Source organism: Lissotriton helveticus, chromosome 4_1 (assembly GCF_964261635.1).
Source record: "Lissotriton helveticus chromosome 4_1, aLisHel1.1, whole genome shotgun sequence".
Taxonomy (NCBI): Eukaryota; Metazoa; Chordata; class Amphibia; order Caudata; family Salamandridae; genus Lissotriton; species Lissotriton helveticus.
The window spans coordinates 624,560,599-624,585,486 of NC_136063.1; the positions used below are offsets into that span (position 1 = coordinate 624,560,599).

The window sequence follows — 24,888 nt, forward strand, 5'->3', positions numbered from 1 at the left end:
CTTTTAGAAGACAGAGCCAATCCAGCCAAGGAGCGACTTTGCTGGGCTGAAGAACCAGGTTTCTCCCACTAGGAACTTCCCCAGAGCAGCAAATCAGCTTTAGTGGGCCTTAAGCGAGAAGGCATTCGGCCTTGTGGAACTCATCGTCTGGTACAGCCTGCAGCCTTGCATTGCATTACTCGAGGATTCTGAAAAAAAGACTGAATGTAGAAGTCTTGAATCAGCGAAGGCGCAAAGTTTCTGGCTGATGGCCTATGAGTAAAATGTGAACTGTTCCCGCCAAAACTAACTGCGTCAATGGGACTTGTCTAACAGCTATCTACTTCAAGAAGATGTCCTTGGGTAAAGTCTTTGACCAGAACAAACATGTGTGGTGTATCTGATCCACACTCCATCGCAGTTAGCCTGAAATCATGTCTAGGTCCCAGTCACCCGGCAAATTGTGACTGATTAACTCTTTACTTTTTCTTAGAGCTTTCAGCCCGAACTCTTCAAATTATATCACTAGTTGCCCTTATTGAGTTATTGTTGGGTTGGTGTAATTTAATTATTACATTTTAATCTATTTTCAAAAATTGGAGTGGGAGTATTGCGCTGTGTTTTCAAAGTACTTCTAAATTACATTTTCTCTAACTTAAGCTGATCTATTCTGTGCCATATCTACCAAGGATTGGGCTCAGGTTTAATTTACTTAAACTTTTGCCTTGACCTAATAGGCTAGCAACTTTATTATTTTTGGTGGACTACAAATCAACCTATTAAAAAATTCGGTTTCTTACAGAAGAAAAACTTTCCTGCTCATAGTATCAATTTTATTAGAACTCCATACAGAGGTTAGGGTTCACTTTACAAGTGGAGTACTGTCTCACAACGGTCACCGGACTTGAATGCTTCACCAAGAAAGTAGGGTCATCAGGCAGTGGCCTATGGCTCCTAGCAAATTGGCGATTTACTGCAAGTGCAGAAAATGGTTACAACCAAGCTGCCATGATCGAGTCAATTAAAGCTTTGTTAAATGGCAACACAGGTTCTAAACTGGACGGGCTAAATTGCAAAATCTGTCAGTTTTGCCTTTGCCTCCCTCAGGGTGCAGATGCAGATCCAACACACAACTGCACCCTCTGAACCACAACTGCAAAAAAGGCAAATGCAGAGGAGGGGGCCCTAAAGGGGAATTAAGAACATATTCTGTGGAGGAATGTAGGCCTACCTGGCATTCTGTAAGTTAAGATTTACGCCAGCTTCAGGATAAAGCCAGTAGCAAGTTATCTGCCTCCTCCTCATCTTCATCATCATGAAGGGCAGGTTTAAGACCATGTGAAGGTATTGTAGTCAGACTCCCAAACAGCCTCTAGCTTACTGAAATGTTGCTGTAGAGGAAACAGACTGAAACAATTGATTGTGCCATTGTGTGACACAGTGCAAGCTCTAGCAGAAGACCGATCAGACTAGAGGGCCAGAGCTGAAAACGGATCCAGCGTCTCCTGAGAACAGGAGTAGACACATAGTCCAGTGCCAGAGGTTGAACAGGCTGACAATGTCCTGGGTCATTTGGCAGTGGGGAAGGACCTATTAGTGACTGGGGCCAGAAGGCTCGCCAAAAGGACCCAGGATAAACTTACTGATCTGCAGAATAGCCTTTTTTAATGCCTCAAGGGCAGCAGTAGACGATAGTCCTGGTAACTTGGGTGCAGTGGCTTCAGATTTGGCATAGAGTCTGAAGAGGAAGGAGCCAGTGTCTAGTTTCTTAAACGTAAACTGAGCTTTCTCCTGAGAATGGATTATGTCTGGACACCGAAGAGACTGGTTTACTTTTTACGATTTCATTTTTGACTTTTCTCCTAACTTCACCTTCAACTTACCTGAAAAGGGCAACCTGGACTTTGCAATCTAGATCGGCAACTGCCCCATTTCTTATGTTCAACAACAGAGTTTGGCTCTTCCTCCTTGATGGTTTTGGAACGCATCAGGGTGCATTTGTCACAGAGCTTCAAAACACAGGCAGATGTGCAGATCAGTGACTGACATCTGCTTTTGGCAAGCACAACATGGCTAGAAGTTTGCCGTTTTAGGCAGGAGAGAGGAAACTGGGGTGAGACTTTCGTGCAGAATGACGAAATAATGTGAAACAAAATGGCTTTGGTATAAACTGAGATAGACAGGAGTGCAGCTCTGGTTTCGCATGGAAGGGCATTGAAAAAAGGAACAGATGTCAGCACGCAGAAATGGTGCCAGCTTCAAGTCTCGAGGTGGGACAGAGTTGCGCTGGAAGCAGATGCCACCAACTGCCAGCAAAGAGAAACTATTGGAAGAGTTTCTGGATCCAGTCTGGCAGCCGGGAAGATTTACAGGATGACATTTTCATCTCTTTTGTGGTCTACATATCACGCAAATTGATATTGTTTCAGATAGCAGGACGGAGATCTTGGGTTAAACGTCCAACAGATTCATAGCTATCTGAATCGATTACTATTGGAGGAAGATTCACCATATGAACAATTATATCTCCTACTGTTGTATAACATCTATCAACTCTTACTACACCACAGGATTGTCTTATTGCTAACATCAAAAAAAGGCTAGTTCAAGTTCAAGTTCAGAAATTTGTATAGCGCACTACTCACCCATAGGGTCTCAAGGCGCTTGGGGGAGGGAGGTACTTTTTTTTTGGATATCCAAGTTTTTAGTTGCTTTCTGAAGGAGAGGTGGTTCTGTACAAGGCGGAGGTGGGTGGGGAGAGAATTCCAGGTTTTGGCCGCTAAGTAGGAGAAGGTTCTTCCCCCCATGGTGGATCTATGGATGCGCGGAATTGCGGCGAGGGCTTGATTGGTTGATCGTAGTTGGCCGGTGGGGGTGTAGAAGGACAGTCGCGTGTTGAGGCATTCGGGTCCTAGGTCGTAGAGGGCTTTGTGTGCGTGGGTGAGGAGACGGAACGTTATTCTCTTGTTGACGGGGAGCCAGTGGAGGTCTTTCAGGTGACCGGAAATGTGAGCTTGACGGGGGGATGTCCAGAAGGAGTCTAGCTGAGGCGTTTTGGATGCGTTGGAGTTTTTTCTGTAGTTTGGCTGTGGTTCCGGCGTAAAGGGTGTTTCCGTAATCCAGTCGGCTTGTGACCAGTGCGTGGGTGACCGTCTTTCTTGTTTCGGTGGGGATCCAGCGGAAGATTTTTTTGAGCATGCGTAGGATGTTGAAGCATGAGGATGATACGGCGTTGACTTGTTTGGTCATCGAGAGGGAGGAGTCCAGGATAAAGCCCAGGTTACGTGCCTGGTCCGTAGGTATGGGTGCGGTTCCCAGGGCCGGTGGCCACCATGAGTCGTCCCAGGCGGAGGGGGATGATCCTAAGATGAAGACTTCCGTTTTGTCCGAGTTCAGTTTTAGACGGCTGTTCTTCATCCATTCGGCTACTTCTTTCATTCCTTCGTGTAAGTTGGTTTTGGCGATGTTTGGGTCTTTGGTGAGGGAGAGGATCAGCTGGGTGTCGTCTGCGTAGGAGATGATGTTGAGGTTGTGTTGGCGTGCGATGGATGCGAGGGGACTCATGTATACGTTGAAGAGGGTAGGACTGAGTGATGATCCTTGTGGTACGCCGCAGATGACTTCGGTGGCCTCTGATCTGAAAGGGGGGAGGTGGACTCTCTGGGTTCTTCCGGCGAGGAACGAGATGATCCAGTCCAATGCTTTTCCTTGTATTCCGACGTTGCTGAGGCGTTGTATGAGGGTGCTATGACAGACTGTGTCGAAGGCAGCGGAGAGGTCTAGTAGGATGAGGGCAGCTGTTTCTCTGTTGTCCAGTAGAGTTCGAATGTCGTCTGTTGCTGCGATGAGGGCGGTTTCGGTGCTGTGTTTGGCTCGGAAGCCGGACTGTGAGGGGTCGAGGGATTTGTTAGATTCGAGGAAGGCGGCGAGCTGACTGTTGACGGCTTTCTCAAAAACTTTGGCAGGGAATGGGAGGAGCGATATGGGGCGGTAGTTCTTAAGTTCAGTGGGGTCTGCTGTGGGTTTCTTCAGAAGGGCGCGGAGTTCGGCATGTTTCCAGCTTTCAGGGAAGGTAGCGGAGTTGAGGGAGCAGTTGTTGACGTCGCGGAGATGGGTGCGATGATGGAGTCTGCTTTGTTGAAGATGTGGTGGGGACATGGGTCGGTTGGCGATCCTGAGTGGATGGAGTTCATCAGGCGGATGGTGTCTTCGGTGGTGATTGGGTTCCAGGCGCAAAGGTTGATAGAGGGAGGTTTTGGTTCGGAGGTGGGTGGAGTGGACTGATCTCCGGACTGGTGTTCAAAGCTGTTATGTATGTCGGCGATTTTGTTGTAGAAGAAAGAGGCTAGGGAGTCGCAGAGGTCTTGGGAGGGAGTGATGTCGTTGGTGCCGGCGGTGGGGTTGGTAAATTCTTTGACGATGTTGAATAGTTCCTTGCTGTTGTGGGTGTTCTTGTCAAGTCGATCCTTGAATGCTGATTTCTTGGCGGATCGGATCAGTTGGTGGTGTTTGCGGGTGGCGTTCTTGAAGGTGGTCAGGTTGTCAGTGGTTGGGTTTTTTCTCCAGGCTTTCTCGAGGGTGCAACATAACTTCTTGGATTTCTTAAGGTTATCGTTGAACCAGGGGGCTTTTTTGTTAACTTGCTTGATTTGATGGTTTTTCAGGGGTGCTAGTTCGTCGGCGCTGTGGGTGATCCATTGTATGAGGTTGGTGGCTGCTTGGTTTGGGTCCGATGATTTGGCAGGAGGGTTTTGGTGAAGCGATGTGAAGAGCTGGTCGGTAGTAATTTTGTTCCAGTTTCTTCGGGGAATAGGTTGTGGGGGGTTGTGGGTCGTGGTCTTTTTGTAGTTGAAGTGAACGCAGCTGTGGTCCGTCCAGTGGAGAGCTGTGGCGTGATTGAAGGAGATGTGCTTGCTGGAGGTGAAGATTGGGTCGAGCGTGTAACCGGCATAGTGGGTGGGGGTGTTGACAAGTTGTTAGAGTCCGAGGTTGGCCAGGTTGTCCAGAAGGGTGGTGGTGTTGCAGTCGTTTTTCTTTTCCAGGTGGTAGTTGAGGTCTCCCAGTAGAAAGTAGTCCTCGGAGGGAAGGGCGTGTGGGCTGATGAAGTCAATGATGTCATCGCTGAATTGTGCGCGGGGTCCTGGTGGTCTGTAGATGAGGGTGTCTCTGAGTGTGGTCTTGGGGTCGGTGTGGATCTGGAAGTGAAGGTGTTCGGCGGTAGCGAGGTAGTCGTCGGAACTGGACGTGAAGCGGATGGTGTTCTTATGGACGATGGCGATGCCTCCTCCTGTTTGGTTGGTGCGGTCCTTGCGGATGATCTTGTAGCCGTCCGGGATGGCTGTGGCGATGTCGGGTGCTGATGAGGCGTTCATCCAGGTTTCTGTAAGGAAGGCGACATCCGGCGATGTAGTATCGAGTAGGTTCCAGAGTTCAATGGCGTGTCTGTGGACCGAGCGGGTGTTGAGCAGGATGCACTTTAGGTGGTTAGTGTCGGAGCTCTGATTGGAGTCTTTGGATTTGGTGTGGGTTCTGATGCAGTCGAGTTTGCAGGAGTGGCAGGTGTAGGGTCCATGGGTGTGTCCTGGGGCGGCTTGGTAGCAGTTTGGTGGGCGGCCGGGGTTAAGGGCTGAGAGGGTTGCGGCGTCGTATGTTATGCAGGCGGAGTGAATTTTGTGGGGGCCAGGGGGTCTGGCGCTGGGCGCGGTCCAGGCGTAGACGGGCTTACCTTTGGCGCACCTTCGGCGCGCATGGGGCGCTACCGCTGCGCGTGAACGCTGCGCGCAAAAGCATCTGTCATAAGTGGTTAGTGGAGGGGGGTGGGGTGAGGGAGGAGCAGCTGGGAGGCGGGAGCGGGGTGGAGAGCCGGGCTGGGAGGCACAACAACAAACAACAAAATGGCAGTAAGCCAAAAGCGAAACAGGACGAAATTGGGGCACGACCTTAGTTAATTAAGCGCTATGAACTGGGCAGCACAGTCAGGCAACAATTATCAGAGCAGGCAAAGCGAGTGGCACAGTAAATAACAATGGCACAGTAAATAGCAAAGCACGGTCTAATGGTGAAGGCTAGAGTAATCCACCATGTAGGTTTCCGCAACCATCAAAAGATCCAGTTATTAAAAACAGAGAAGGGAACTGATTTGCATACCAAGCACAATGAGTGATAGTGAACTCATAAAAGCATATCTAAGCTTCTGGTTTGATTATGATGTAAACGTACTACCACATATCTTTGCCATCTACTTGTGGTGCTCGCTTAATACATAATGTATATTCGTATGCAATTCAGTAATCTGGTTTTAGGCATAGTTATAGCTTTATGATTGTCTTTACTTAAGTTTCATACTGTGTAGAAGAAATACAAGAGTTATAGGTAGCAGTTCTTCATCTAGAGTCTTCGCCTCATATCGAGACACTACAAAGGCCATCAGTTAGTGGTGTTTTATATCTCTCCCTGAAGCATGTGTCCATTCCAGAATCCACACCAGTGGGGGAATTCCTGTTTGTGCTCACTAAATATCTATGCCTGGAGTCCATAGCAAACCAATCAGCCATCCAGAACAATCACATAACTGTAGTAACAATGGATACTATCATGAACATAATTCTGGATGTAATTAAACTATTCAACTGAGCCTGAATTTGCATACTTTTTTTGCAATTAAGCAATACAATGCTGCTTCAATGGGTCCCAATGGGTGCACCCATCATATCAGGACAATGTACGAGGAACAGAAATTTGAAGAAACCCTGTGGGCAGGTTCTATAAAACCTAGTTAACTAAGGCCCACTGGTGATGAATCGAGAGAAATTGCCACCGCCCCCACCAATAATCAATGCCCTTTTACTTTGAAAATCATATGTCCCAATTCTTTGCAAACAACAAAAAACTGCTCCTTTGCTAAAGAGTGCAGAGTCCTACGATGACACCTGTACTCCATCATAGGTATATTCATTGAATTGACAAGGAAAATGTTACTTACCCTGTAAGCATCTGTTTGTGGCATGTAGTACTATCGATTCACTACTGTGCATACTCCTACCATCTAGTGTTGGGCCCGGTTGTGTGCAAGTTGGTTTTATTTGAAGTTGGACTCCTCTTGCTGGCAATGCGCATAATCCTCGGCTCCAGTGTTAGATTGTTTTTCCGCACGGGTGTAGTGTGAAACGAAGCAATGTATAGAGAAATGTCCATGCGTAAGAGGACAAAAAGATAGTTAAGGATATTCCAATGGCCATAGGCATCCAGGGAGGAGGGAGGGCACATGCGAATCTACAGCACGACATGCTACTAACAGAGGGGAGGGAACAGGTCAGAGTCTGTGTCCCCCTAGTGGGTTTGAGTCATAGAAGTCTCATGGGTCACCCTGCGGAGGGGGTGTTAAATGTGTCATCCTCTCCCTCATGCTCAACAATGTCAGAGTGAGGAGACCCTTGAGGTTTGATGTCTAGGGGTGCCCTGGAGCAGTAGTTGGGGATGGTGAAGGCTTGAGGAACAGGGTGAGGGGATGGTTGCCTATCTGCCTTTTTGCACTGCTTTGGTGTAATTAGAATAGCCTAAGCTTTCTCCAAGGGCAACTGGCAGGGTGGAACTGCAGACCGTGTTGGGCGAACATAGATCTGTCCCGTTTTGGGATGGATTACCAGGCTTTTCTGCCTTGAGTTGATCTCCTCCTGTAGTGTGTGGAGCATTGGTTCGACCGCACCGGCGTCGGTACTGCTGGTTGATGCTGAAGTCTTCAGCTCCAAGGGCAGCTTCTGTGAAGAAGTTCTGGTCAGCACTGAGGTAGTTGTGGTCAGTGCCAAGGGTCAGCTTGGTGTCGTAGTGCTTAAGAGGCCTGTCGTGATGGTTTCTTCTGTGCCAAGCCAGAGACACGGGGAGCGAACAAAGTGGTCTTTCGCTGCCCACCATGGCGCAATACGACAGTGTTCTGAAGGCCTGTTTCTGGCAATCCTGAATGGCTGTGGGCACTCAGGCAGAGGGCTGCTCAAATTGAAAGTGGTGTCAGGGGAGAGGGGTTGCCGTACTCGCGGACTGCTGGGCTGGCGAAAGATCCTCGACCTCCAGATCGGAGCCAGAGCTTTCCCCAGGGGAGAAAGCCACTTCATCTGCAGCTGAAGGTTGTGGATGATGTTCCCACTCGCAAAGAGTCTCTTTGGAACAGAAGGTGCTGCACGTGTTGCAGGTAGCAGCACTGTGTTCGGGCGACAGGCACAAATTGCAGACATGATGGAAATCAGCCAGAGGATATTTCGCGTTGGAATGTAGTATGTACCATCATCGTTGAGGCATGGTGGACAGACGCAATTGTGAGACAGGAGTAGGCCCCCAAGGGTGAAGTCCAGGAGGGGCCTCAGTCGACCCAGACCCCGCTTGAGCGAAGTAACCAAATGTTGACATGAGACAGAGTAAAAGGAGACATGATCGGAATACAATACCGATGGAAGGAAGGATCCCGTGCAAACCGAAAAAGAGCACTGCAATAGTGTCGACCGGGAGCAGATGTCTGAACCAAAGAGCGGAAAGAAAACAATCTAACAATGGAACTGATGACCATGCGCATTACCAGCAAGAGGAGTCACCACTATACCTTGTGACTAGCAAAGACAGCTTTGAAAAAAACAACTTGCACAAATCCGGGCCCCACAAAAGATGGTAAGAGTATGCACAGCATGTGGTTTTACAACTATAAAAGCCACAAATATATATTTGTAAGCACTAACCAAGTTATGAAGCTCCCTACTTTTATCAGAGGAGGAGAAAGCTGTAGGAATAGAAGCAAGGGGAAACATACCAATAGCGAAAGAACAACTGAGATGCACGAGTACTTGGAAGGCCGGAGCACTTTGGAGCCTGGTGTGTATCGGAGAACATGAAAAGAGCCACAGTGCAAATCAGACTAATATTCCATTTTGTCCTTTCTTTAATTGCCACAATGGAAAAACCTTCTTAAATCAAAGTTATGAAAATCTTAGATATCAATGTCTGCAGAATGCAATGTAGACGCAGGGAAGAGTTACTTTCACCCTTGGGTGACTAACAGCAAACATAAACAAAGGTTGTTCAGGTGCTGCCAACACTTTGTTAACACTCACCCTCTTAGACTACAGTCAATAAGTTTTACCCCACGTTGAGGTGTAGGGATGAGGACAGGAAAAGCACTCACTTTGAAGCAGCATCTGAAAGGATACTCTCCAACACCGAAAAATTGTTCATGTTCACACAACAAGAATAAACGAGAAGAAGGGTGGAATTAAACAGAGTGGTCCATCTATTCAGTGCTCACGAGACTTTGGGGTAATTTGTCAAGCAGATCTTAGTTTCACTATGTAAACAATACTACTAACTATCTGGAAATGTCAAGGAATCAATCCCAGACTACAGAGCTTATATCAGAGAGTTGATGGGGACTTTGAGAACTGTTCTCTATCTGATTTAATATGTACATGTATTTTAGTAGGGGAAAGTAATTCCACAAAAACTGAGAGAATGTTCTCTGAAAGCATAGCTTATGACTGCCCTAAACTATTACACTTAGAAACAAGAGTAAGGGATACAAATGAGAAAATTACAGTTTTCTTTCAGAGGTAAGTTAAAGACCAAAGCTATGCTTTTGGGGCACTTCTCACACAAATAACTAACTTTATCTGGAATGTATATGGTATCCTTTTTCCATCAAGTGCGAACACTAGCACAGAATTGTACAAAGCTGAACATAGATGGGAAACAAAAGCCAAAGAAAAAAACAAGAGTCAAGCAGAAGAGCTGACGGTTAGCAGAATTTTGTAAAGTAGCAACCTCCTTTTGGCATATGGACACAGAAAGCGAATGGTCCAATTTGCTATTCTATATCATTTTGAATATCCAAGAAACCTAACACCAATGTTCCTCCTAGACCATTGGATAAACAAGCATCACCACTGATGATTATTGTGTCAGATTTTCTTCTCAATAAACAGATACAATTAAAAAACGTCTCTTGCTTAGGAGGTTCTTCTTAGGCATGGGATTTTCTCTATAATTAAACAAGATATTCAGGGGAAATAGCTTTCCTTTTTACATTTATCTTGATAAAAACGTTTGAGAAAATGAAGGAAGAAGAAGACTTCCACCTGTTAAGCTTGCAAGACATGAATAACTGCCCTCTGAACACATGGCTCTTTTTTGGCAAGCTGCTAAGCCTGGAAAGATAAGATGTGATTGAGCCTTTTATGCTGCATTGGAGACAATTGTACACATTATTAAAGGATTCACTTGTCACCATTCATTTCAGGATACGTCTGAATACCTACTGTGTTTTTTCTTCTTCAATCTAAAATGAATGAGTGCATTTTATAGCAGTGACACCTATATCAATATAAACAAAACCTGAAACAGTGTACCACCGGTTTGTCAATGCAACTTAAGAGTATGTTTAGTGACAAAATCGGGACAACTAATATCCTACACTCAACACCGTATTGATATGTAAATCAGATTATAACAAGACTTCCCAAAATGTTTCCCGATGTTAATGGTCTAAACAGGAACATGAGTTTATTTTTAGAGTTTGATTGTGGACTCAGTTTAGGGCGAGCTTTCTGAAACTTGACCTTGATGCTTTCCACGAAGGATTAGTAATCATATGTATATAGATGTTCCTATGAATTAAAATTTGAAAAGTTAAGGACAGATAGTAAACATCAAGTGAACACTTTAATAGAAAGCCCTCTTGACCAAAGTCCTTTGTGCAGCTTTCATCTACCAATTACTTTATTCATTCCTATGTTTGGAAAAGAGTATGAGATGTCTTGCTAAAAACTCTAAGCGATTAGTGTTTCAAAGACTTCTTGACATGAAATAGATCAGATGATTCTACTAGGGGACCTAGTACACGATTAGTCTACTGGGAGTCAGAATTACAAGCCGCAGACCACAAAAACAGAAGTTGCATCAATGAAAGTAACAGCTGATGGAGCTACCCTGGTTTTATAAGGAAAACTTAGACTTTGATGCCAAGAATCACACATGTCTGGATTTCCTGATAGTCTGTTATTCTTGTACGTGAACCTGCAACGGTCCCTCTCAATTAACATACGGTCAATCATAAAAGCAGCTTGCTTTCCAAAAGACACAGATTGGTTTGGAAGGATTGGTTTCCAGATTTTTTTTTATTATTCTTAACTGTATCCCTGATGCATTTGGGTGCTTAGGGAATTAGAGAAGGGTTAGTATTTTGGGAGTCGGTTTAATAAAGGAAGAGTTGTCTGGAGATAATATCATCTGGGGGTGTCCTGTAGTGGTAGTCTTCAGATGGTGTGATATTTAGTTTGATGGGGACTGTTGTCCTCTGTAAGCTCGGAGGTCAAAATCCAGGTTGTGCTGTGGAGCAGTAAAAAACAAAAGCCTCTGGCTGCATGACTGCCCGAAGAGGTTGTTCTTCAGGTTACTTGGGAAGCTGAAGTGAGGTATGCTAGAGGCCTATAGCCTCAGATGTTTGACTTCTGGCAGCGTGGCCTGTGATGATTTGTCATACTGCAGAAAGGACTCTCTGGAAGCATAGCTCTGAAGACAAAGTACTTCTTCTGTGGCCTTGATCAAGGTCATCCAGTGCTATGCCTCATTTTACAACTCGCATTAAACTCTGGCTGTGTACCTTATGGTAGAGTGTTGTCATGGGAATGCCACACACCTTCCTGCGGTGTGTGGTGCCCAGGCTTCCCCATTCTACAGGGGCACCTCAGCCCCCTCTGCACTTAGTGTGATGTTATGGCTTTAAAATCAATTAGCTTGGGGAATATTTTAATCCCTTGAAAGCAAAATGACTTAACTTACAAATATATAGCTTTATTGTTGCTAACAGACTTCTCTTGGCGAAAATATACCCTAGTCGCTCACTGTCACCGAGCAAAGAAATTTCATAGAGTTGAGAGAGAGGGGAAATATGGCAAAAGCGAACAGATGAAGAAGAAGCAAGGAGGAAAAAGATTGTGTGCGAGTGGACGGTTAGAGAAAGTAAAAAGTGAGAGAGGGGGAAATCGAGACAAAAGAAAGGGACCAGGGATGGAGAAAGGGACCAGGGATGGAGAAAGGACAGGAAAGAGGACATGACAGACAGGTGTGAGAGAAAAAGAGAAAAAGGCAGAGAGCATTACATTCTTAAGATGTCTAGAGTGGCTTGGAAATGGAAAGAAAGTCTAAGGGCATGATTTACATCTTGGCGGACAGGTTACTCTGTTACAACGGTGACGGATATCCTGTCCACCGAAATATAAATCCCGTTATGTTGTATGAGATTTATATTCAATTCAGTAGCTTTTACATAGCTCACGGCTACCTGACTGGGCCTCCCAGCGTTGTTGCACCGGTTACATTACTGAGTTAGGCCATTGTAGCAAAACAGCTTATTTTTTACATTGTACTCACAAATAACATTTTCAGCTGTGACCCTTTGCACATATTTGTGTGAATGACAATGTTGGATTTGTTTCCCTGAAGATAAACTGGTTTACACATCCAGCTTCACATAAGAAAACAAGTTACTTAATTGTAACTTCAGTTATCCAGTATTGGTATCTTTCATAGATTCACATGCCTGAATCATTCCCCGTCGCCGAGGCGGGAGTCCCACGGTAAATAAAATAGCAGTGCCAAAGGTAAATAACAGTAGTAGGCCCTAAGGAAAAAGGCCTGAGGCCCAAAACTTAGTAGCCTATCTACATCATTATGCTAAAAAGACCAAAGTCTTTGTCCCAACCAATCAGCACCCTCTAGAACATTCTCTGCAGAGCAGTTCTCCTCAGATTTTTATTAGCACAAGTGGGAAATGAGTATCTCACATAGAGAACTGACTATCCGGGGAGGAGGGTGGGTGCATGTGAATCTATGAAAGATACCAATACTGGATAACTGAAGTTACAGGTAAGTAACTTGTTTTGTTATCCAGTATTGGGGTATCTTTCATAGATTCACATGCCTGAATCAGAATAGCAAGCAGTATGCCATGTAGTAGTCGGTTGCGGATTGTGGGAGACTTGTACTGATAAACTCCCAGAAAAAAAACGAAAAAAAATATATATATATATATATATATATATATATATATATATATATATATCAAGAGGATGCGGCAGTTGGTCAGGCTGTCTTACGACACCTATTTCTTTAAGAACAGCTTCAGGTATCCTGTGTTCTTTAATTTTGTATTTATGCTGAAGTATGCATATATTGATATACAGATATAATGTATCTTTAGGTATATATATATATATCTTCCGTTGTTGAATAGTGTTTAGACGGCTTCGTCGATAAGGCTTTCGTCAATGGATCATCAACGACGGTTTTCTTAGACACTATGGAAATCCTCGTCAACAGGATAGGAGAAGTAATAGAAGTAGTAGAAATTGTCGCCATCGACGAAGGAGCTGAAGATGTGACCGAGATAGTCGACATAGGTAAAGCTGAAGAGACAGAACAGCTTTAACTCACGGTTTTGATTAATTGCTTTTTAGAGTCCTTGAGAGCCTAAGCTTCTGTAGACTGAATAGGCCTAGAGGATTGAGAAAGACCAGAAGTCGAGTGTGAGGATTTCAGATGTTTTCTCCACTCACTTGACGAGCTGTCCTGAGATCTTGCTCTCTTGCTGGAGGTTGAAGCTCTATCATCATCTTCAGTTGCAGACGATTTGAGCCATAACAGGACTCTAGCCTCCCTATCCCTTAGAGTTTTTGAAGGGAAGGTTCGGCAGATCTTACAATCTTTAGCCTCATGCTTAGGGTAGAGGCAATAGATACAGTCCTTATGTTGATCATCAACATGGACTCTCTTTTTGTCGCATGTTCTGCAAGGTTTGAACAAGGCCTTCTTGTCAGACATCATGAAGGAAAAACTGAGTAGCACTCAGGGAGACTCCCTTCCACACAACGTACGGTGAAAATCTGAGGAGAACTGGCTCTGCAGAGAGTGTTCTAGAGGGTGCTGCTAGCTGAGTGGTTGGGACAAAGACTTTGGTCTTTTTAGCATAATGATGTAGATAGGCTACTAAGTTTTGGGCCTCAGGCCTTTTTCCTTAGGGCCTACTACTGTTATTTACCTTTGGCACTGCTATTTTATTTACCGTGGGACTCCCGCCTCGGCGACTGGGAATGATTCAGGCATGTGAATCTATGAAAGATACCCTAATACTGGATAACATTATAACACCCTGAACGCCATGTACAAATGTCCTCACTATCTTCATACAAGGGGCGACAGGGCTATCTACATATCCAAACATTGCTCATCTATAGGCACATCGCAAGGCTGCTTTCTATTCGAAAAGATGAGCATCCTGATAGATTGGCAGAGGAGGTACGTACGCTGACCCCAAGGTCCTTGCATGCTGAGAAATTACCACGCATCGGTTTGACATCTCGTGAGGGGTGTCCAGATTGTGACCAAGACAGGGTCCTTCACTCTATCCCATAAGGTAATGGGGTTGGATCGTCCGTTGGGGGGACTCTTAGCTTTACGCCTACATACACTCTAGGTACACTTAGAGTAGGGTTCGCATCGTAGGAGTACGCTTGATTACTACCTTGTTTTATATGTCTGCATACATACTTTGTTTTAGCACCATGGTATGACTATATCTACTAATTATGCTTTTGGTGCTTGTAATCACGTTTATCTGCTTCTGTCTATTGAACATTGCAGCACACATATTTTAAGCAGGAATAAAGTTGGTTCAATAAATATTATTGAAAACGTCCCACTGTGTATTCTCTGTATATTTCTCTGAGAATAAGTGGACACGAGTGACTGAGGGAAAGGTACTGTACTGTTTCCATGATCCCTGAGGGACAGGGTTGTCATGTTCAGTGGTTGCCAGAAATCACTCGCTCCCTGGTAGGTTAGGGGGGCTTACGGAGGCACTGTGAGCTAGCTGGTCTATAGGCCAACATATCCTAAGGGAGTGTCTGGAATCAGTCTTTGCACCAAGTCCCTAGGTTATGCTGTCCGAACAATGCGCAGATCCTATGGATTAGTAGAAACTATACGACACACCAACATCACAGAGCTTCCACGAAGAACCAATTGACCAGTGGCAGTTCCTCCGCTAAGGTGGTGGAGTGTCGCCCCACTGCTTTGCAGCAGTGAAATAAAGGAAAACAATGATAATAGCATAAAGTTATTATCATTTTATTTGTTCCTGCTGCATCAGCTTTTGGGGCGGGGCTGCTCTGATGACAGCGGAGCAGGTGGAAGAGTGGTGGCACACTAAGTGTGAATTACTTTTTGGCCGGCCGGCCTTTACCGCCTGATTGGGGGTGGAGAACATGCCCAGGTTCCCACTGCCTGTCTGAGCAGCGAATCACAGTGCTCAGACCAATCACAACGCTGCATTGCAGCATTGTTTATATGCTTAGGGGGGCCTGGGTGCTTCCTATTCTGGCCCAATGCGGAGGAGAGACGCCGCGATGAGGTAAATTTTTTTCTTCTTTTTTTACACCCTCCTATCCTTATCCCTCTGCCTCACCACACCCGATCTGTAATTGACTAGCATGGAGTCTTCAGAAAAGAAGTGTTTTTAAAGATTTTCTGAAGCATATTCCAGGCAGCTGACTTCTTAGGGAGGCTGGGAGGGTATTCCACAGTGTGGATACACGGTAACCCAAGGAGATACCGCTCCTCATACCTTTGATCTTGGGTAGCGACAGGAGTCCCGGGTTACTAGATTGCAGGGTCCTCCTTGGAATGTATGGGGTGAGTAACTTCCGGATGATGAGTGGACCTTTTCCCTGGTTGGCCTGATGGACCATGCACAGAGACTTAAAGTGAATTATCATTTAGACTGGCAGTCAGTGAAGGACAGAGTGCGCTGGTCTTACAGAATGGTGTTTGGGTATTTTGAATAGGATTTCAGCAGCGGCATTCTGCACCACGTTTAGCCTTTTTATCATGTACTTAGAACTCTCTAAATACAGGAAGTTCCATAGTCTAGACATGAATTTATTAGACTCTGTACCACTATCCTCCTTGTGGAAACTGGTAACATCCAAGACTTTACTTCAGAGATCTCAGGGTGCCGACAAATGTCAGTTTTATGGCCCGAGTCCCCATTGTTAGCTTGTCGTCTAACCAGACGCTAAGACTTTTTACTGCTTTGGCTGCCTCTGGCAGGTTGCCTAGTTGGTCTGGCCAGGAAAATTCCCACCACCTTGAGCTGTTGTTACCTACCACCAGTACCTCTATCTTGTTACTTTTAGGTTTAAGGGGGAGTACATACAAGTTAAAAAGTGTCAGACTCAGTGAAGAGGCCTGTGGGACTCCACACTGAAAGCATTGGCATAGCCAATAGGTCTTGTCTTAGGTACCTAATAAGTGTTTAGTTCCTGGCGATTAAGTGCTTTGGGACGGGTGAAGCGTGCAGGTGAAAGGGGACGAATAGTGTTCAAATTGAGAGTTTAACAGGAAAAGGGTGGGGATGAGATCTGGCTTAAGAGCTACAGCTGCTGCGTTTGGAACCAGGTTGGTGTCCCGACGTTGGATTAACACCCTGTGATCCTGGGCAAGTCACTTAATCTCTTTGCGCCTGCTATATATAGACAACTGAGCAAGGGCCGGGAGCACGAGGCAAAGTTTAGCAGAAAGCAGTTTCTGCCATGCAGAAAGCAGTTTCTGCCATGCATTAGAGACTGAAGGCAGAGGAATTCGGCTGAGCAGCCCCCACTTACGTCAGAAATCAAAGGTATTCAGGATATTACTAAAAAAAAGGAGTCCGCTCAAAATCTCCCGGCACAGGGGAAAAGGCGCTGCCAGCCTTGCACCCGTGCCACATGCACACTAGAAAGAGCAGGGTGAGCCGAGCAGTGCCTTCAGCACACCACACATGGAAAAGTAGGGAAAATTAAAATGCATGGCTTCAAAAAGCACCACAAAGAGCGTGCACAGTGTGGTGTACTTGGGGCATGTCCAGGTTCATGTGGCACTGTGTGGTGTGCCGGCGGCACCACAGAGGCTCAAGCTGCCCAGTGCGAGTGCAGGCTCCACCATATAAGTGCAAGTTTCTGTGATCTGTATTAAAACTAAAATAAGTTTCTATTCCTCCTCCAAGTACACCTGCCTTCTATGAAGCACCCACAATGTTCTATTAAAATTAAATGTGACTTTTTTAATTTACATTTTTAATTTCAACTATATAGTTGCAACTTTTACGTGAAATCACTTTTTCGCCTTATGTTTATGTTACATGTTTGATATATTAATTTAAAAAAAACATGCACCAGTTTGCCAGGGCCAGACCTATTGACTATGTCAACACTCGCTCTCTGTGGTGCTTTTTGAAGCCATGCATTTTAATTTTCCCTACTTTTCCATGTTATAACATCAGAAAAGCAGACAAATATTTGTATTATATTTTTTATTTTATTTTTGTAATCGTGTACACGTTGCTTCAAAGATATAACAATTAAAGGATGTTTCCTTTTCACCAGCATTGTTTTTTTTTTTTTTTTAAAACCTTTATTGATATCAAAAGAAGACACATCGAGGCCCACAACCAAGCCGGCCGGCCGTAGTGTACAAAACAGTCAGGAGTCATCAGGCAAATAGTACATAATCAATCAACACAAAGCAGAGGCCGTACAATCACAATAGGGGAGAAGAAATACAGAAACTAAAGGGCTAAAACACAGGAATAAAGAAGGCTTAATTTTACAATAAGGGGAGAGGACGTATGACAGGCACACTTGCAATACGGAGGCATCCGACATCCCGTAATCAACCTCAACATTAAGAAGGGGGCATGGGGCAAAATATCAGGGGGACAACACAATGCAGTCAAGAAATCAGGATATGTGAGATACAGTCAGCCCCCGAGCATTATCCTCATAACACGCCCACCACCCGGGACACTACCAAGCCAGAACAGAGGGATCGGAAGACAATGCATGAAAACCCGCCCGTCACCGTACCCTCTGGGACGCAGGAAGGAAAAAGGGAAGGGGGACTAAGTAGGGGGGGGGGGGAGAAGAAGGGAAAGGAAAATGGAGGGAAGAAAAACCAAACAATAAAAAGGGGGATAAGGAAATATGAAAAAAGAAAGGTAAAAGACACGCCGACACGGCTCCCCGTGGTGGGAGGACAGGAGACAAAAGGATTAGCGGCCCAAGTGGGGCATGGCAATCGGATGGAAGAACAGCCGAAATGTAGCAGGAGGAGTAACAATGCCATACCCCCACCCGAAACACACCACGGGAGGTCGGGACAGACGCGGCCTCACGAAAAAGAGATACAAAAGGGCCATAGAACCAGAAGACAAACAAAAAATAGAACCCAACCCACCCGTCCCACCCTGCACCCCTGTAGAAGGCTACGGCCTACCCTTCAAACAACGTGCCTGTCGCCCTAAACCAGAACCCGAAATATAGAAGGAAGAAAGAAAGAAGAACGAGACAAAAAGGCCACGAAAGCGGAGAAAGAAAACAGGAGGGAGGAGCAGAGTAACTATAATACAAACGGTAGGCCACAGCCCTCCGCCCCACCCGACAAGTACAATCAAAAACAGACCAGGACGACACCCCAGCACGCGCCACAAAATATTAGGAGAAGGGGACCTCCCACCCCTCTACGATCAGAGACAATTGTGCTACGATATCTCATACCGGGAATCAAGCAGAAGTCGTACATTTCACCCCCAACCCTTCCGAGCGACAAACCCCACCCACCACATGGCAATGTACAACCACATACTAAATACGAAATCAGCATTTAATCGAGTGGAATGGTGACCAGCATAACTACGTGGGGGGTAGATAGATCGACAAGTGAGCAGTAGTCCAAACTGAAAGTATCGATGCATCAACAATCGAAGCACGAGCCAAGAGAAACAGGAGTTCAGTTGCGCCACTGGAGCGGGCGAGGTGGTCCCAATTTTAAACACAGGCAAAGTCATCGAAGCAGGCGCAGGATAAAGTCCACCCATAATTCCAGGCAACAATGTCGAACAGGGTCGCAGTACAGCATCCGAGTCCCCGGGGTCCGAACCTTGTAAAACAGGGCGCCCCAAAGTCACCAGCACACTACACGATCTCCGATCAGTGGTGGAGACACTCAGGTCAATCGAGGGGGGTGAGGCAATGGAGGCATCGAAACAAGAGGGCGACAAGAAGAAACGGCCGTCCAAAATGGCGGCGGATCGTGGCGGACCCACCGAGACGCCCAGGGCCAGGGAAGCGTGCAGGGATCTGAGGGCTTCCAGGATATCTCTGACTGTCGGCTCACGCCCACCAGATCCGATCCCCACACAATCAGGCAACTCGGGCCCGCCGCCACAGGGTGACTCTCGTTCCAGAGGGCCGGCCGCCATTTCGTGAATCAGCCCAATCGCCGCCCACGAGGACCCCCGGAAATAACAGTTCTCAAATGTAGGACTTTACAAGCGCCGGGGGTCCCAGCAAGGGCGGCTTCGATGCCAAAAGGATGTCCGCCCAAAACGGGTCTCCGCCCGCACCAGCACCGGTGCCCCAAACAAGCGGAGTCCGGGCCCCGAGGACCAGGGCCGCCGGACAAAGCAGCGGCGGGGGGACCCCCTCTCAGAATCAAGTCCCGGGGCTTCTCACCCACGTCGGCCACGCGACCACCAGGGCAGGTCCGGGTCAGGATCGCCGGGATCTTCACACATCGGTTCCCAACACTGGTTCTCGCTCTCGGCCAGGGCCGAGAGCCGGCGGATCCCACCGGCCAGGTCCCGGTCCAAGTCTCGCAGAGGCCCCGATCTCTCGGAGGCCAGAACTCCGGAGCCACTGCACGTCGAGACCCCGGGGTCAGATGGTAAGTACAAACAAGCCGTAATGTTTCCAATTCCCCAAAAGTGTGCCGTCCCGGGACAGGATAAAAGACAGGATAGGCAGTCAGGATGGAGGGCTGCGGGAGCCGAGCTAAAGGGCGACCATCACGGCCGCGAGCTAGGCTCCTCCTTCACCAGCATTGTTGCATAGCTTTATATGGAGAGATTTTTTAATGCTCGTTTCAAAAGTGTTAAGGGCTCTCGAACATGGATCTCGATACACAGAGTTACAAAAGATCCTGTGATAGAGAACTTAATTTTGTTTCTACTGGTGAATCGGACTGGACTGTAACTTGGAAAGCCTTTGTCAATTTTGTACTTCCCGCTATGCAATTGCAATTTGCACAATAGAAAACTGGGTGACCTGGCCAGATAAGTGGGCTTTTTAGGTCTCGTGACCTTAAATGCGCGCAAGCGCATTGAGGAACGAGAATTCAAGTGCTCAAAATGCTCATGAAACCACCAGCTTTTTGCTGGCGTTTTCATGCAGTTCATGTGAACCACGTGTTCAAACATGAACGCGCATCAGCCTCCCTCCATTTGCCGCACAGCACATCAAAGGGCTTCGCCCAGCGTGCGCTCTGCGGCTTCTCGGCTTCTCCTCCCCTAACTTCCTTGCATTTCTCCTCCCCCTCCCCAGCCAGCTTCCCCCAGGCCGTGTTCCCTCATCCCTTGCACCCCCTCCAATGATCGCACGTCACGACCAGAAGATTTGTTTTTTTAGAACAACCTCGTACAGCTCCTGCCTTGACTTTTCTTGCTCCGTCTCTTCTCCAGTGTCTTCCTTCTCGTCCATGTCTCCCTGGTCTTGTTATCTGCCTTTTTTTTTTTACCTCTACTTGTAATTGCACACATGTCACTTTTTCCTCTTGTAACGTATCGCTTGCTACCTCTTGTATTTTGTTTGCTTTTGGCACATGCACAATTGTCATCTTTGCCTCATGCAATGTAACGTTTGCTTTTGTAACACGTCCACTTGTAATTTTCTCCTCATGTAACGCTACTGTTCCCATTGTGAAGCGCTTTGACACCTTCGGGTAAAGTCTGCGCTATATAAAAACGCATAAAGTAAATAAAAAAATAAATCAAATCTATTCTCCCTTTCAACAGCTGTCAACGTCTAGCCTCCTGTCACTGCTCTTTCGTGTCCATGTCTCCTCCGTTCACCCTCTCTCTACTCTGGGTTCTCCAGCGCCGTCGCATCTTTCTTAACCTCCCCCTCTCGCTTGAACTCTTTCTTCCGTGGTCTACTGTTCGGGATCTTCAGGATCTTTGCTCCTTTCTCTAAAGCTCACCTCCCTCTCCCTTACGGCGCCCCCTCTTAGGCTTCAACCCTCTCGCTCATATCCCGTTCATCTTTTTTTTTTTTTCTTTTGCAGTTTTATATAGCGCGGGCTCGACCCGAAAGTATCGGAGCGCTTTACATCAGCACCGGTGAAATTACTATGAACCCTAACTCTTTAAAGGTTAATGCTTCCAATGCTGGCGCCTTATCGACAGACCCTGTTCTTGAAAAGTATGCAATGAATCTTTCATAAAATGGAATATGCCTTACTGTGGCAATGCACTTTGGTTGCATCACTTTGTATTTTCTTTCATTATGAAACTCAATAAACAAGCAATTGCAATGCAATAGGTCTTGTTTTAACGCAAATTTAAGCTATAGGCCTTGTAAATGACAAAGCCTTTTATTTATGTTCCAAAAACCAGAACGCAAAAATAAAGGGCATTATCATTTACAATGCTAATAGTTCAGACTCACGTTATTGCGAGACCTATTGCATTTCCAATGCTTGTTAGAGAAGACTGCCCAGATGACTTTAAATTTCTTCCACTCAGGTACACTCTTGCACGCCCTCTGAGGCACGGTGAGGCTGCATCAGGGGACCGGGCCCTGAATGAGGAGGCAGCGCTCTAGTGTTGCAGGCACTCTCACTAATTAGTGCTTTTTAAGTATGGCCGCATCGCAGATGGGAACCGCGGGCGAGCCTAAGTCAAGGCCTTCTGCGTTTCGACCATGGCCAGCACCAACCCAGAGGTAAGACTTCCAATGACTTACACCTTGGCTGAACAACATCTACTAAAGTCCTGCTTACTAAGCAGTGTAATAATTCCACTCTTTTAGAATGCCCAGCCCCTATCTCTTGTCACTCCTGCAAACTTCCCCTTCACCCGTTGAACCTAGGAGTTACAGATACGAAATACCCACTGAACACCCACGGAAAGCTAAAAGCTGCTATAATAAACGTTTGCACTCTTCCCAAGCATGCCTTAGGTATTTACAATATAATTGAGGATGATGATGATGATCTAGATGTGCTCCTCATGACCGAGACATGGTTAAGCAAGGACTCCTGCCCAGAACTTCAACTAGCTATCCCCCCAACCAATAAGCATGCCTCCACTTACATCGTGAGGGCAAGAGGGGTGGCCAAAGCCTTTAAGAAGTCACTGACATGTAGCACTTCCAAGGTTGAGGTGCGGAAGCAATGGGGTTTATTTCAATCTCCACCCAATGCTGTTTTGATGGAGATCCGCCATACACCGCACCACAAGGTCAAAGTGAATGTTTGGCTTTCTGAAGCTTCCTCTAACGCCACCCCGATAGTAAATGCGAGGACCACTAGATGTCTTCAGTATGCCTGCTGGTTGACGACTGAGCTTGGAGGAATGGAAGGGTTGTAAAAGGCTGGAACGTCTTTGGAGAAGACCATCTAAGGAACATGCCAACAGCGGATATAAAGCAGCTCTGAGCACATTTCATACTAACTTGAAAGCAGCGCACCGTACCTTCTATGCCAGCACAATCGAAAAAGCAAATAATAATGCAAAGGAATTTTTTTTAATGTGTCAAACTTCAAAGACCCCAAAAACACAGCTCCCCCACTTGAGACAAGTAAATTCCTATATTCTCAATTGAGCACATTCTTTGAGGATAAAATACAAAGAATACAGGATAAGCGCATTTCCCCCCGATTAACAACGAATTGGAGGACTCCTTTTCTAGAAGTAAATCTGGTTCTCCATTGGACCCTCTACCCCCAAGTTGTGAGAATGTAGAGTCCTGCCTGGGCCACATGTAGCATGAGCTTTCCGCCACCTCCCGGTGTTGAAGGATGGTGCCCCCCACCCCATGAAAAAGGAGAGGGTCATCCTCCTTTTAATAAAAAAAAAAACTAATGCTGATCCAAAACCTTTCTCTTACGCATATCCCTGCTTCCCGGGGTCTCCAAGATCTTAGATAAAGCAGGTTAACTCCCAGTTAATGCAATTGCTGGAAGCCTTCGGGGCTCCTCTATTCATCTCAATCTGGCTACAGAGCCCTACATAGTACAGAGACTGCACTCATGGAGATTACTGATGCCATCAAATTGACATTGGATGCCAGACAAAATGCAGCATTAATCTTGCTAGACCTCTCAGCAGCATTTAACATGATCTCACATGACCGCCTACTTCAACGCCTCGCCTACACTGGGCGCTAGCCTGGTTAGGTTCCTTCTTAGAGCATAGGGAACAAACAGTCCGGCATCAAGTATGGAGTACCACAGGGTTCATCTCTGAGCCCAACTCCTAACACTTTTATAATCCCACTGGCCTATGTTATTGAATCCTTCAGCATCCAAGGGGTCTCCTACGCAGATCATACCTAACTTCTGCAGACCTACAACAGAAATGACTGCATAGCTCAAATAAAATTTGCTGTTTGCATAGCAGCAGTGTTGGACTTGCTCAAATTGAATTGCCTACAAGGCAATCCAGATAAAATGAAGGTCCTACTGCGTGGAATCAACCCCGTCCTGGCTGGTCAGGGGCCTGGCCATCCTGCTGCCCCGTGCGCCTTCACCCACTGACTTAGCCAGAACCTAGGAGTCCTAGTTGACTCACACCTATCCTTCAAACCTCTGTATCGGCTTTGGTCAAAACCTTATTCTGGGTATTAAAGATGATGAGGAAATTCATTAAACGTATCCCTTGGGAAGCTCAGACGTATCCCTTGGGAAGCTCAGAAGTCAGTGATACAGGCTTTGGTTCTATCTAGGCTTGACTACACCAATGTTTTATAGATAGGTCTCCCAGAATATCTTACTCAAAGACTGCAGCAGTACAGAACATGGCTGTCACCTTGCTGTAGAATATTCCCAAATACACTGTAATCACTCAATTGCGTAACCAGTTACACTGGCATCCTGTAAAAAAGAGGGTACTTTTTAAAGCCCTTACTATAGCACACTTGGCCGGCTATACAACTGGCCTGTCATTTCTGCATTAAAGACTGACCAGCTACTGCCCGAAAAGACCGCTGCATTCACAGTCTGCATGTCTACTATTATTTTCCTTCACCAAAAAGAAGAGGTCTGGAGGCTCAGCCAGCTCGGTGCTGGCTGCTAAACATTGGAATGATCTCCCAGTTTATCCTCAAATGCTTACCGGACAAAAAAACGTTCCATAAGCAACAAAAAACTAATTTGTTTAACCTTTTCCGTGCTGATGACGGAACCGCTCCATCATCAGCCGCAATGGCGCTGTGCTGATGATGGAGCGGTTCCGTCATGGCCCGCCCGACGCGCCTGCGCGGCGCGTTCTATTAAGCGGGCGGGGCCATGACGGAGTCGCTCCGTCATGAGCACAGCTCAAATGCGGCTGGTGACGGAGCGGTTCGGTCACCAGCACGGGCGCACCGCGCGGCCCCCCCCGCCCCCTTAGCGCTGCAGCGGAATAGCCGCCGCAGCGAAGGTGTTAAAGACTAGAATGTCACTGATCTCCTCTGATTGTCATCTATCTCAAGCGCCGGGACACTAGCAGTAGCGGTGAGCTATATAAATCCATTCATTCAATCAAGAAGATACTGTTCCTAACTTGAGCAACAGCACCGCCTCTGAAGTGGATAGACGCTGTAAGCTATCAACTCCACGTGTAGAGAAAAACAAATTAGGCAGAAATGCAGTCCACCACCTAATTCTCCAAAAAACACACAACAACAATATTGTTCTTTCATTCATGATAAACATAAAAATATCACTAAGGAGCGTGAAACATAATAGAGCCAGTGGGACATGTGAAGTCATCCAAGATCTGTGCTGGCATCAGTTGACTTACCA

The 24,888-nt window shown here is 46.3% G+C and overlaps 1 protein-coding gene across 1 annotated transcript in view; it reads right to left on the reverse strand.

Annotated features, from left to right (window-relative positions):
- The window catches only part of RAB2A (RAB2A, member RAS oncogene family), a 331,511-nt gene that overhangs the window by 14,762 nt on the left and 291,861 nt on the right, over nucleotides 1-24,888 (reverse strand). The gene's annotated exons all lie outside the window — the stretch shown is intronic.